Consider the following 14,355-nt stretch of genomic DNA (forward strand, 5'->3'; position numbering starts at 1 on the left):
ATAGTTGTACTTTAAATGTGAGAAAATAGGCTCAAGTGCCAGCCCTTTGTTCAAATACCTTTAAATAGTGTAAATAAAGTGAACTGCTTCATACAGGGTACTGAATGGACTACAGGAATCATGGGACATCCATATCATGTTACATGTTACTTTTAAATCATCTAAAACTATTATTATAGTTGACTTAAGAATTATGTAACATACTACTGTAGAAAGGATAGAGTTCTGGGTAAAATGGCAGAGTAGAAGTTGCCTGTGCAACTTCTGTGAAGGGCAACTGTCAGAAAAAGAATCTTCTTAAAGAGGAAGAGCTTTGAAGAGTCACAGAGTGATAGGATACACCAAAAGTGTGGCACCAAAGACGGGCAACATACGCCAAAAGAAGTCAAGGCATACAGGGCTCCAGCCACACACTTCCTTTACTGGTAGAGGAGGAGCAGGTCTCATCCCAAAGGTAATACAGACAGAATCTGGTCAAACCAAACCGAACCAAACCAAACCAAACCAAACCAAACCAAACCACTCTAAGCACCCAAAACTAGTTCTCAAAACAATCTCCATATCTCTCACAAGCCTCATGTTGTATGTCTAATGGTTTCCTTCAAGGCTGAGGCAATGAAGCTCCTTAGGCAGGAAAGTAAACTACTCAAACAGTTTTATAGAGTCCCTGACACTGACCTGCCAGAGCAACTAACAGAAACTGAAAGCCCTTCTGAGAGGAAGCAAAACCAGTAAAGGAGTCTCTCAGACTGGACTAGCTGCCTGGAAGAAGCAGAAATCAGCCGAGCTGCCTGGGAGAGGTTTAGACCAACTGAGGCATCAGGAAAGGACACTCTCCAACCTTTTGAGCTTCCTGTAGCCTGTGCAGTGTGCTCCAGGTTCTCAGCTTTGTGAGCTGTGAGCCATGCTGAGGTGGGCTTTGGTGATGCAGCTGTCTCTGAGCCATTTCTGCTATAAAACTCATTGGCTCACCAAGTTGGAGTTTGGTGGTATCCATGTTATGGTCTGTTGTCGGTTCCCTATCTGGGATGAGCAGATGTGTGTGTGTGTGTGTGTGTGTGTGTGTGTGTTATAGTCTGCCCTAGAAAATGTTTTGTCACACAACACCTTAAAACAAGTTGTAGGTTTTAGTGAGATGGTGATTCTTCTGATGGTCAACAATAGAAAAGAAAAATCTATTTTGTCACTCAGCATGATTTATAGGGCAGTAGACAGGCAGAATCTTGAGAAAGAAAACAAAAACAAAAACAAAACAACTGTTGTTCAAAATTGAGAGAAAGGGATAATCACAAGCCAGAGAAGTTGAATTTAACCTGACTCAGCACCAGCGTGAGAGGCATTCATACAAAGTGGTGTGGAAAGCCAGAGGAGGGTCATCAAAGTGTGCAGGTTGGAGGAGTCTGCTCAAGCACTGAAATACATAGATAAAGTTAGCCCTGCTCTTGATGGCTAAGAGCATATCTCATCAGTGGAGAATAACCTTGAGGTCAGTGGGTGGATCACCTCTTGACCCCTGTGTTAGGATGAGGTGTTTAATTTTAATTGGGTATGTTAATTAGGTGAGCCAAAGGGGGCTTTTTTTTTTTTTTTTTTTTTTTGGTTTTTCGAGACAGGGTTTCTCTGTGCAGCTTTGCGCCTTTTCCTGGAACTCACTTGGTAGCCCAGGCTGGCCTCGAACTCACAGAGATCCACCTGGCTCTGCCTCCCGAGTGCTGGGACAAAGGGGGCTTTTGATTGCTGGACTTCAATACTTTGACAGCTGGACCTTGGTAGTCAGCCTCAGGAGGAAGTGGTCAAATAAGAGAATAGATCTTGTGGCTAGCTTTAGGAATGTCATCTAATGGTTTAGCAAGGAAGAGGGAATGGGGGAGTAGGGCAAGGCCTGCCAGAGCCACATGCTTTAGTGAGCTGGTGTCACTTCATCCCTACCTGTGTTCACTTCTGTAGAGCCTGAAGACTCTGTGCTTCTGAACATGCATAGCAATGTCCAGTAGAGCAGTGATTCAAACTGGTGCTCAGGAAGTCTTAATGAACACAGGTCTTTAAAAAAATATTATTATTATTATTACTATTACTACTACTACTATTATTATTTTATTTTTTATCTAAATACAGTTTCCACTCCCTCTACTCTTCTCAGGTACTTCCTACCTTCTCTTCCATCTGGATATACTCTATTTCTGTTTCTCATTAGAAAAGAACAGGCTTTTAGGAAATAACAACCAAACATAACAAAATAAAATATAATAAGATAAAACAAAAACCATCGTATTAAAATTGAACAAGCCAAGCCAACAGAAAAATAAAAGAGCCCGAAGATAAAGCATAAGAATCAGAGACCCACTTGTTTATACATCCAGGAGTCCCATACAAGTACTAAACTGAAAGCTATAGTGTACATGCAGGGGACCTGGTGCAGACCTCCGTAGGCCTTGTGAATGCTGTGTCAGTCTCTGAGTTCGTATGAGCTTTCCTCAGTTGATTCAGAGGGCCTAGTTCCCCTGGTGTGTTTTATCCTGTCTATCTCCCCAACTCCTTCTGCCTCTTCCATGGGGTTGGTTCCCTGAGCTCTGAGGGGAGGGATTTGATAGAGCTATCCCATTTAGAGCTGAGTGTTCAAAGGTCTGTCTCTCTCTCTCTCTCTCTCTCTCTCTCTCTCTCTCTCTCTCTCTCCATAATGTCTGTCTGTGGGTCTCTGTATTTATTCCCGTCTGCTGCAGGAGGAAGCCTCTGATGATGACTGAATAAGATACTGATCCATCTGTGAGTATAGCAGAATATCATTAGGAGTCATTTTGTTGTTACTTTTTTTTTTTAGACTAGTAATATTTGCTTTACCCTAGGTCTCAGGGCTATCTAGACTCTTGTTCTTGGACACCCAAGCAGTGTCCCGTCTGGGTTCCATCTCATGGAGTGGGCCTTAATTCAAATCAGACATCGCTTGGTCACTCCCACAAGGTTTGTGCCACCATTGCCTTAGCATATTTTGCAGGCTGGACAGATTGTAGAGCAAAGGTTTTATGGCTGGGTTGATGTTTACTTTTCTTTTTTGTAGCCTACAAAGTACCTTTCTATGTCATAGACACTAGAACATGGGGGTAAAGGTTCTGTGTAGGCACCAGCTTGGCCTCTCCGTATCCAGTGAGTTGTGTGGGTGTTGTCTTCAGCAATGGGGTCTTGTCAGTGTATGGAGTATAGGGGTGGTTGTCTGTGCTTTGCCCCTGAAGCACCACCCCAATAGGCAGCAGGTAACTGCTAGATATCCTCCCTCCCCTGGGGCATGGCCGAGGGAGGGCTCCTTAAGACCTGGGATGCATATGTGCTTGCCCTCTTGGCTACCTTGTGATCTTGAATGCCGAATGCTGGTGCTATGGATCAAGGCAGAGATCTCCAGAGAACTGTGTTGGACTGTGTCCCATCCCTCCTGGATCCAGCGACCAACTCCCTTATTTTGAGTTAACCCAGAATAAGTCCTTTTTGATTATCAGACAGACTCTGTGGAATTTCCACATTATATAGAAAGCAACCTATTGTCTTGGCAACACCTGGGTTGTTTAGGGATTTTCATAGGACCCCCTTGGCCAACAACTCAATTGGATGAAACCCAGTCCTGGCACTGAAAACTTCATTTAGTGACACGAGATGACTAGTAGGCATTCCGACTCCCTCAATGTATGGAGACTTCATTAGGATGACCTTTGTGTATTATAGTATAATGCCCGTGCATGAGTCCCCCTTCCCCAACAAGACCACCAAGAAGCTGACTTCCCATGCAAGAATAAAAGGTTTCATTTATTCCGGCCTAGGCAGGGACCTCCTGGACACCACTTTACAGTAGGCGAAAAGAGGGAAGGTCCTGAGCACTCACTTTAAGGGGTTTATATAGGAAAGGTTTACATGCAGAATGTTACATATCTCGGGATTGGGTGGGTGGGGGGATAGTGGCTAGGGATGAGGTAAGCATAAGGTTACTAATGGCTAACAGGATTCATGGTATTTATAGAGACATAAATTTTTACTCCCTATGTCCTGCTTTTGTTGACACATTCAGATTTATTGTTGCAGTCCTACTCTCTCTTGAGTTCAACTTCTGGTCAATTGAGCCCATTACTCCTCATACCTTGTTTTGCCAAGTCCAAGATACATAGATTTATTGTCCCAGCCTTATCTTTCCTATAGGTTCAACTTCTGGTTAGTTCAAAAACCACTGGTCAGCAAATACCTCTAGAGGAAGAGGAGGAAGGGGAAGGAACGTCTCTTAAGATGGCTACTAATTTCTCCCTTTCAATAGGAAGTTTCCACTGCACTGGAGTGCCATACTGGCCTTCATATGTTCCTCAAATGCTCTTCAATCCTAGCTGTCTTTCCCTTCATTCCCATCTTTCCTACCCTTTCTCACCTGATCCTCCAGTTTTTAATCCCCCCTTTTCTACCCTCACCCTGGCTCCAGTCTACCCATAAAGTTGATTCTATTTCCTGCTCCCAGGGAGAACCATGCATCCCTCCTAGTCTTTTCCTCTATGTCTAACCTCTCTTGAGTCTACAGATAGCAGCTTGGTTATCATTTATTTAATGACTAATATCCACATATAAGCAAATACATACCATATTTATCTTTCTAAGTCAAGGCTACCTCACTCAGAATTACTTTTTCTAGTTCCATCTATTTGCCAGCAATTTTCATGATGTCATTTTTTTTAACAGCTGAGTAATACTCTGTTGTGTAAATGTTCCAGATTTTCTTTACCCATTCTTTTGAGATATCCAGGTTGTTTCCAGTTTCTTGCTATTATGAATAGAACAGCAATGAACATAGTTGAGCAAGTGTCCCTGTGGCAGGATGAAATGTCCTTTGGTTATATGCCCAAGAGTGGTATAGCTGGATCTTGAGGTAGATAAATTCTCATTTTCTGAGGAACTGCCATACTGATTTCCATAGTGGCTGTACAAATTTGCACTCTCACCAGCAGTGGAGGAGTGTTCCTCGTGCTCCACATCCTCACCAGCATAAGCTATCACTTGTGTTATTGATCTTAGCCATTCTAACAGGTGTAAGATGGAATCCGAAAGTTGTTTTGATTTGCATTTCCCTGATGGCTTTGGATGTGGAACATTTCTTTAAGTGTTTCTCAGCCATTTGAGTTCCTCTATTGAGTAATTTCTGTTTATATCTGTACCCCATTTTTAGTTGGGTTATTTGGGTTTTTTGATATCAAGTTTTTTGAGTTCTTTATATATATTTTGGATATTAGTCCTCTATCAGATGTGGAATTGGTAAAAATCTTTTTCCATTTTGTATGCTGCCACTTTGTCCCAATGACAGTGTCCTTTGCCTCAAGCTTTTCAGTTCCATGAGGTCCCATTTACTAATTGTTGATCTTAGTGCCTGTGTTATTGGTTCAGATAAAGTCTTCTGTGCCAGTGGAGCACAGGTCTTCTGATTCTACATATCGAATGTTATTGTTGCTTTCTCCATTTGTAGAAAAGGTAGGAGATATCCACCGGCTGGGTCATTAGCCAGCGCAGGGGTGACACCCCAGGTAGTCTCAGGAGAGTGACAGCATCTGTCTCAGCCATCAAGTGCCAACTGCAGCCAGAAAAGTACCTAGGTATGCCAACAAGGGAAGCTACTAGAATGGAGATGTCGCAGACATCAAGCACATAGCAACCACAAGTTCAGCACCAGCATAAAAAGGAGGATATGAGTCCATGGAATTACACCCCCACTCTGTAAACAATAGCCCCAAATTTGTGAAGCCCAGAAAGATGCTTCTCCATTGTTTCATCTTTTCTTACAGCTAAAACATTTTAGCAGCATTTTTACTTCATTCTGTTTAAAAGATTTATTTTTATGTATGTGTATGTATGTGAGTCTGCCAGTAAATATGTGAATACCTACCTCAGCCAGAAGAAGATGTCAGATCCCCTTGAGCTAGAGTTGTGAGCTACCTACCCAACATGGATGCTGAGAACCAAACTTAATTCTTTTAGAAGACAAGCAAACAGTCTTAACCACTGAGGCATCTCTCTTGCCCCGACTTTAATGTATTTAAGATAATTACATTAAAAAATTATATTTATTTAGTTTTGTTTTTTTAAGACAGGGTTTCTCATTGTACCCTCGTTATCCTGGAACTCTCTTTGTAGACCAGACTGGCCTTGAATTTACAGATATCCACCTGCTTCTGCCTCCCAAGTGCTGGGATTAAAGGTGTGTGCCACCAAACCCAGCTCTACATTTTTATTTTTAACATCTGCTCATACTTTAATTTTATATACACATTTTTCATCATTTGTCAATATTTTTTTAAACATTATCCCTTTTTTTCTCCTTGTTTCTTGCATTTCCTCCATTTTTCTTTTTTACTATACATTTAGTCTTATTGGCTAAATATTTAAATTATAGTTTTATTTTTCATTTTATGTATGTTTATCCAATTTTGACTGTTTTTTTCATTTTTTAACCCTTTCATTTTTCTAATCTCTGATTATCTTATCTTCCTCTCCATAGCATTCTTCTCCACTCTTTTTCCTTTCACTTTCTTAGACTTGGCTTCTCCTCTGTTTTTCCTCTCTCCAGAGCCTTCCTTTTATCTCATTCAGTTATTATTTTCCACATTTACCATAAATAATAATTTCCAACTTCATGGGACACTGGTATTAGTTTTGAGATTTTGTGTTTTGTGGTCATCAGTAATACATTCAGGACTTTTGATTAATTCCAAGTGTACTTCTTTATCTCTTAGAGTTTGTCACTAAAGCTGTTAGCACAGTTTATTTATTTTTTTATGTGGTTTTGGGGATTGATCTCTGAATAGCAGGCTTTTCAATAAAAGGTTTACCTAATAAAACCAGAAGAGACATATGCCAGCCAACAAATGTACAAATAACATCATAAAAAGATGAAAGCCATACTATGACTCCTAAAGTCATCGTAACTTCTTGACTATTAAATTCAAATACACAAAAATAAATAAAACCTCATATGTTGATTTCAGATGTTTTCTAGTAAAAATGGCCATTACTTTAAAAGAGAATATAAGCAAACAAATGAATCCAGTCCAGGAAGTAGAAAGGCCCAGGTGATAAGAGGAGAGACAATCAGCAAATGGATGAGAAAATCACTGCCATGGATGACATAATAATAGGGAAGGAAAATGCAGCAATGAAACTGAAAAAGTTGTTGAAAATGAAAACTCAATGAATCACACTATAAACATCAAAAGAGTCATGCAGTCAGGAGAATGACTATCAGGGCAGGGGACAAGTTAAGGAAATGTACCACTCAAACACCGGTAGAGGGAGAAAGAAGGGAAGGAAGGGAAGAAAGAAAGAAGGGATTACAGAACCGGAGACCAAACCTATGAAGCCGTGGGACAGCACAAAGAACTAAGATTACAAACCAAATGCATAGAGAATCTATTTAATGAAATTACAGCAAAAACTTTCCATTTAGAGGAGGAAATTGAGGACTGGGAATCCTATCACCTTATAGTCAATATGTCAAACATGGAGAAAAGCTGTATTATAAGCTATAAGGGGGAAATTCCAATTCATCCCCAAAGGCAGATACTTCAGAATAACACCAGACTTCTTATCAGTAACCCTAAAATTTAGGAAAGAATTGAATAGTATATTTTAAGCCCTTAAAGTAAATAACTCCCAACCAAGATTGCTGTATGCATCTAATGTATCTTTTGAACTGATAGGAAGTATGAGACATTTCAAGACAACAGCAAACCAGAGAAATTCATGACCAAGAAGAACACTTAGAGAACACTTAAAGGAATAACGCACTTGGAGGAACAAGACAGTCTTGTCACCAAGAATAAAGGAAAGAATAAATTTCATCAGTGCAGTAGATGAATCAAGGAGAGCTGGGAAGAAATCCATCATTTCCTATGTAGTATACTGCCAAACCTCTAACACTAATAGCGGAGAAAGAAAAGAATAAATAATAACTCACCTAAACACAGAAACAACCAAGAAAAATTGTAAGAATTTGTAAACATGTTTCAGTAACAATCTTACACATAACTGACCTCAGATTACTAATAAAAAATACATTGGCTGACTAGATTAAAAAAAAAACTGGACTTAACTATTTTTCATCTCCAAGAAACACACCTCACTGGTAAAGATATCCATGATTGAGACTCAGAGGAGAGAAGTCAATCTACAAAGTCGTGGAAGCTGGAAATAGCTGCTGAAATTATCTTATGCTTGATAAGGTAGATCCAAACCCAAACTGTAACGGTAACGCCCGCGTTACTGTCACCCGTTCACCATGTCCGAGCGAGGGGCTGCGGATAAAAAATAGAGACAAGAAACAGCGAGTCATTCGCCACGGCTGTAAGCCGGGTGCCAGCCGAATGCCGTTTATTGAAAGAGGGAGGAAACCTTAAATACAGGCTTACAGCACAATGGCGGATCCCCAGAGGGCAGAAGTTTGCTACTGAATGTTCTACATTCTTGCATCTAAGCTGTTAACGCCCAATATGCAGGATACACAAACAAGGAACTTCCCTAAAGCATTCAGGAGGGTGGATACCGGCAGGGAATTAGAATAGGGAGGACATCTGGTCAAGGTCGGCAAGCAGGCAACGGCTTTACTCAATATGGGAGGAGACCAGGGCCCTACAGGTCCCCCCTTTTTACTAAAAAATGAGCTTCTGACTTAGGTTGCGTGGGACGTCAGCAGGTCACCTTACCCGTCATGGAGACACCTGCCCAGGCCCCGCAAGTGCTCTGTCTTAGGTTGGTGAGCGCCCCCCAAGCATTACCCGTCTCTGAATACTCATTATCATACAGGCTCAACCATGTGAGCTGTAGAGTAAACTGTTGCCAAAGATCTCAAAGTGGCGCTGGGCTTGCAATCTGTGCGACCCAGAAAAGACCAACAGTAGTCCTAACCCACCCATAGCCAGGAGGCTAAAGGCGATTGAGCCATTCCCTTCTTAAACGAGCCTTACTGCAAATTGGAGTCCTTGGCAGCAAAAGTAGCTACCACAGTTAGTTAATCTTTTATTTTATTGGGCATGATAAATTTAATTCTACATTTATACATTTAAATTGGCTTTGAAAGTTGTAAAAATTATTTAAACTCAAGTTCCATTTGTTTTTGGGATACCACTTTACAAGGAACTTCCCTAAAGCATTCAGGAGGGTGGATACCGGCAGGGAATTAGAATAGGGAGGACATCTGGTCAAGGTCGGCAAGCAGGCAACGGCTTTACTCAATATGGGAGGAATCCAGGGCCCTACACCAAACTAGAAGCAGTAAAAGGAACACTGCACATTAGCAAATAGAATAATTCATCAAGCATCATTAAGAGCTGTTTTGAAATGTATATGTGTGTGTGTGTGTGTGTGTGTGTGTGTGTGTGTGTGTGTATGTCTATGCACCATACATATCACATGCATGCAGTGCCTGGGGAGGCAAGCTGAGGGTGTTAGATCCTATGGAAGTCAAGTTATGGATCATTGTGAGCTGCCATTTGGGTGCATGGAACCGAAACAGGGTTCCCTGGATGAGCAGCCTGTGCTCTTAACTGCTAAACCATCTCTCCAGCCCCTGAAACTTACATTGTTTTTTGTTTACATATATATATATATATATATAGACACTGGGATTGAAGCAGCAATAAAAAATGTCTTCTAAGAAAGAAACTCCTAGGACTGGATGGATTCACTATTGAATTTTGGCAAATGTTTAAAGGAAAGCCTGTAATCCTGAAAGAGAGAGGGGTAGAGGGAGAGAGAAAACAGCTACCAGATCTCCTAAAATAGAAAAGAAAGGACACTGTTCAATTTATTCTGTGAAGCCATTATACTCTAAATAACTAAGACTGGAAAAGCATCTAAGAAACAACCAATGAAACAACAACAAAACAAAAGGAAGAGAAAGAAAGAAAAGAAGAAAACATAAACCACTATCTTTAGTGAACATAAATATAAAAATTCTCACCGAATTTTTATCAAATTCAAGAACACATCAAAGACATAATACACTATGACCAAGTTGGTTTTATTCTGAGGAAGGATGGTTTGCTCAACATATGGACATCTAAATAGACTCTAGGGAATCTGTGAGCATTAAGAAATCACATGATCATCTTTATTGGTGTCAAAAATGCCTTTGATAATGTTCAGCATCCCTTCATGATAAATGCCCTGAAGAAAATAGAAAAAGATGGAATATGCTTCAACACAATAAAAGCTATATATGAATCTCTACTGCCAAAATTATACAAACTAGGGGAAAACTGAATGCATTTCCTCTAAATCCAGAAAGACTAACATCTCCACTCTTGACTCTTACCAGTACTTGGAAAAAAAAGAGTTGAGGGGAATGAGAGAAACATCATTTAAAGACTATTCGATCCTGTATATAAGAGACACAAGAATCTCCAGATAACATTACATCTGATAAACATGTTCATAACAATAGTAGGACACAAAACTGAACAATCAGTAGGTTATGTACTGATAACAAAATTTCTGAGAAAAAAAAACTGTGGAGGAGGAGTCACATTTAAATATGTTAAAAAAATCTAATAATAAGCCCACTTGTAGAGGGGAAATACCTCTACAGTGAAAATGATCAGGGACTGAAGGAAGAATCAAAGGGAGACACTAGAAGATGGGCTAGATTGCATGTGCATCCATTGCCGGAATTAGTATAGTGGGAATCGTTATATTACAAATAAGATCTTTAGGTTCAGTATTGTCCCCATCAAATTTCAAGTACATCTTAAGAATTAAAACAGAAAAAAATGTTCACATGAATGCTGTGGGCTATGCTTATTGTTAATAAAAAGATGACAGGCCGGTAGCAGGTCTAGAATTTAGGCAAGAAAGCCAAACTGAGAATGCTGGGAAGGAGAAGGACAGAGTCGGGGATCACCAGCCAGACACAGAGGAAGCAAGATGAGAATGTCATACTGAGAAAGGGTACCAAGCCAGGTGACTAAACAGAGATAAGAATTGTGGGTTAATTTAAGAGTTAGCTAGTAATATGCCTGACCTAATGGCCACACATTTGTAAGTAATATAAGCCTCTGAGTGATTATTTGGAAGTGGCTGTGGAATGTAGCAGGACAGAGAAGAGAAAAGCCTCTGTTTACAAATGGTGCACCAACAAGCCACATGTGCATCCACATAAAACCTGAGAAAGCTTAAAAAAGGCTCTAGCCGCACAGAAACAGAGCCACATTGGGCTTCCTACTCTCTTATGCCAGCTGTGGTGCCCACGAAATGGAGCTGGTTCACAACTGCCATGAGCTAAGCCACATGGCCAGTTTCTGCAGTCTCTCACAGGAGTCACAATACAAACAGGCTTCTCCCAGCTGCTGCCTGCCAGCTTAAGCTATCAGCACAAGCTCCATCAGCACTCTGCATGGAGGACTTAGGGTTTGCTCATAGACAAAAAGAGTTAGAGATACACAGTAAAGACAGATGCAGATGAGAAAAAAACCTCAAAATGGGTTACACCGTGTTTAAGAATATACGTAGGCTTGTGAGAGAAAAGAGAATGTATAAGCAATCATAAAAATATATATAGTTTTAAAATAATAAAGTAAAATCCTTAAAAAGAGAATAAAATAATATAAAAAATGGACCATGTAAGGATTAAAAATGCACATTCTGGATTGTTTATATTATTGTGTTGTCTTTGAAATTTTTGGCTGTTAAAAGACCTCGGATTATAAAAAACAGCTGTATTAAACCAACATATATTTTAAAAATATCTTGACTCCAAAATTTAAGTCAAAACATATGCCACTTTGGGGGAGAAGTTATATTTTTATTTCCACAGGAAATGGGAGACTATGGATTCATTCTGGATTAAGAAAAATTAGGTCTGATTGAGGAAGACCCCCTGAAATCTTAACTACAGACATGGAAAAATAAATCTAAAGTAACTACAAGACATGTAACATATATTTTACCTGCTCAAGCATAAAACAAAAAATTATCTTTGGCTGGCTTATATATAATACACAGTTTATATTTGTGTTAATACAGATATATGTTACCTTTAAAAGTTTATATATTTTCAGAACAAGGGGACCAGACACCAATAAAAATGGATGGCCCAGATGATCCAGTGTTTCAGTGTACCTCTGTTACAGTTTCCTCTGAGTTCTGCATCCAAAACAGCTTCAAGGCTACTGGCTGAGATGGACCAGCTGCACAAAATACCCCAGTCAGAACTTGACTATAATTCTAAATTTTCTCAGGGTCCCCATAAGAGTATTAGCACCCCCAATCAACAGGAAGCAGTCTAGAGAAGTATGCCCAAATTCCCAAATTATTGTTTATGAATGTTTGTTTTCATTTAAGGGGGGGTTGGTTATAAATGGTTAATGGTCATGGTCAATCTCTTTCTAAGAAGAAAGGGAGATATTATATAAAAATAATGGGGAAAAGGGTAGATTATTATGATTGAAAAAAGGGTAGATTATTAAATTTACTTTAATCCAAAATACAACTGTTGAACAACTCAAAATATTCTACATATGGATTTTAGTATATTGATACAAATTTAAAGTCAATGTTGTTATACTGTATGTATGTTTATACTCATGTTTAAGGTATTTTTAATGCAGCTCATTTCAAAATGTAATATATTATTATAAAATACAGATTAATAGTCATCTATAGTAGTCATACTTATAGCCATATTAGTTAGGTTTTCTAGGTATACAAAGACATATTTCAATTAGATAGGCAATCTTCGAATACTTCAAAGACCTACAGAATGTGGCATTTAAAATGTTTTAAGAACTTAGACTTTTTTCAATGGTGAGACACGTCTGCTCTTGGCAGCACCCAATATACTTAGAGAAGATGATGGGTACTGAAGAAACTCCATATGGAGTTTACTTTCTTTGTGGCAAAAGTTAGCCATTGGATACACAACTGCTCTTGCTTCAACTGCTGACAGCATGCTGTCCAAATTGGACAGGCAGGACAGAAGAGAAAGTGACTGCAGAACTTTGCCAAGACAAAGTGGGACAGTCCTTCAGAAATCCTGCTTCACAGATGAGTCTGTCAGATATGTTAGACCTGTAGGCCGAGGATGGATGCCCCAGTGTTGCAGAGGAACCTTGGGTGACTGTCCAGGCAACCAACTCTTTCTGTCATTTCTTAATTTTTGGAAGTTGTTTCCCTTATACTTCCTATTTACTCAGATAATATTATATCCTTCTCAGGTCTCTGATGGAGTTGAAGACTAAATAGTTATAATTATCATTTTCCTTAATTATAATAGAAAGTAAATTAGATACAAAACTTTAGACTCGCCAAGATAATTATTTTCTTTAATTTTGCCAAATGCAAGTGGATTAGATAGTGTTACTATAATTCTTACTTAATAACTGTTTTTGTTGTATATAATCTTACTACATTGAAGTTAAAACCTTCCTTTTTAATTAGACCAAAAGGGGGAATGCTGTGGATTATGCTCATTGTTAATAAGTAGCTGGGCCAGAAGTTAGGTGAGAGAGCCCGACTGAGAATACTGGGAAGGAGGGAGACGGGAGTCGGGAGTCACCAGTCAGACTCAGATGAAGCAAGATGAGAATGTCACACTGAAAAAAGGTACCAAGCCACATGGCTAAACATAGATAAGAATTGTGGGTTAATTTAAGTGTAAGAACTAGTTAGTAATAAGCCCAAGCTATCAGCTGGGTATTTATAAATAATATTAAACCTTTGAGTGGTTATTTGGGAACTGGCAGGTGGGAGAGAACTGTCCATTTACACATGAAACAACCAAAATACCCAAACAACCAAAGCAATTCCAAGCAGAAACCTTAGTGCTAGTGGTATCAAAATACTTGATCTCAAATTATACCATGACCACTGATAATGAAAAGTGTGGCACTGCACAGAAAGGGACTGACAGATCAATGCACTAGAACAGAGGTTCAGAAGTAAACTCACGCAAATACACTAACTTCTAGGTATCAGAAAGACACATTGGGAAAAATCTCTATTTGTCCATGGGTTCTGGGAATGCTGGCAATCCACACATGTAGAAGAATAACAGTAGATTCTTAGTCAGTGGCTCCCAACTTTCCTAATGTTGTCACCCTTTAATACAGTTCCTCATATTGTGGAGACCCCCCAGTCATAAAATTCTTTTTGGTGCTACTTCATAACTAGTGTTGCTTCTGTATAAATTATAATTTCAATATCTGAAGTGCAGGATATCTAATATCCTGTGAAAAAGTCATTTGACCCTCTAAAGGGGTTGCAGCCCACAGTTTGAGAATTGCTGTATCTGCCATTGTGTGTAAAAATTCAAAACACATTAAGGCCTTAATTTAAGACCAACAACCCTGACAC

The 14,355-nt window shown here is 39.4% G+C and overlaps 1 protein-coding gene across 7 annotated transcripts in view; it reads left to right on the forward strand.

The window, feature by feature from the left end:
• Vrk2 (VRK serine/threonine kinase 2) overlaps positions 1-14,355 on the forward strand; it is a 143,255-nt gene that overhangs the window by 54,812 nt on the left and 74,088 nt on the right. The gene's annotated exons all lie outside the window — the stretch shown is intronic.

The sequence above is a fragment of the Peromyscus eremicus genome, chromosome 10 (assembly GCF_949786415.1).
Source record: "Peromyscus eremicus chromosome 10, PerEre_H2_v1, whole genome shotgun sequence".
Classification (NCBI taxonomy): Eukaryota; Metazoa; Chordata; class Mammalia; order Rodentia; family Cricetidae; genus Peromyscus; species Peromyscus eremicus.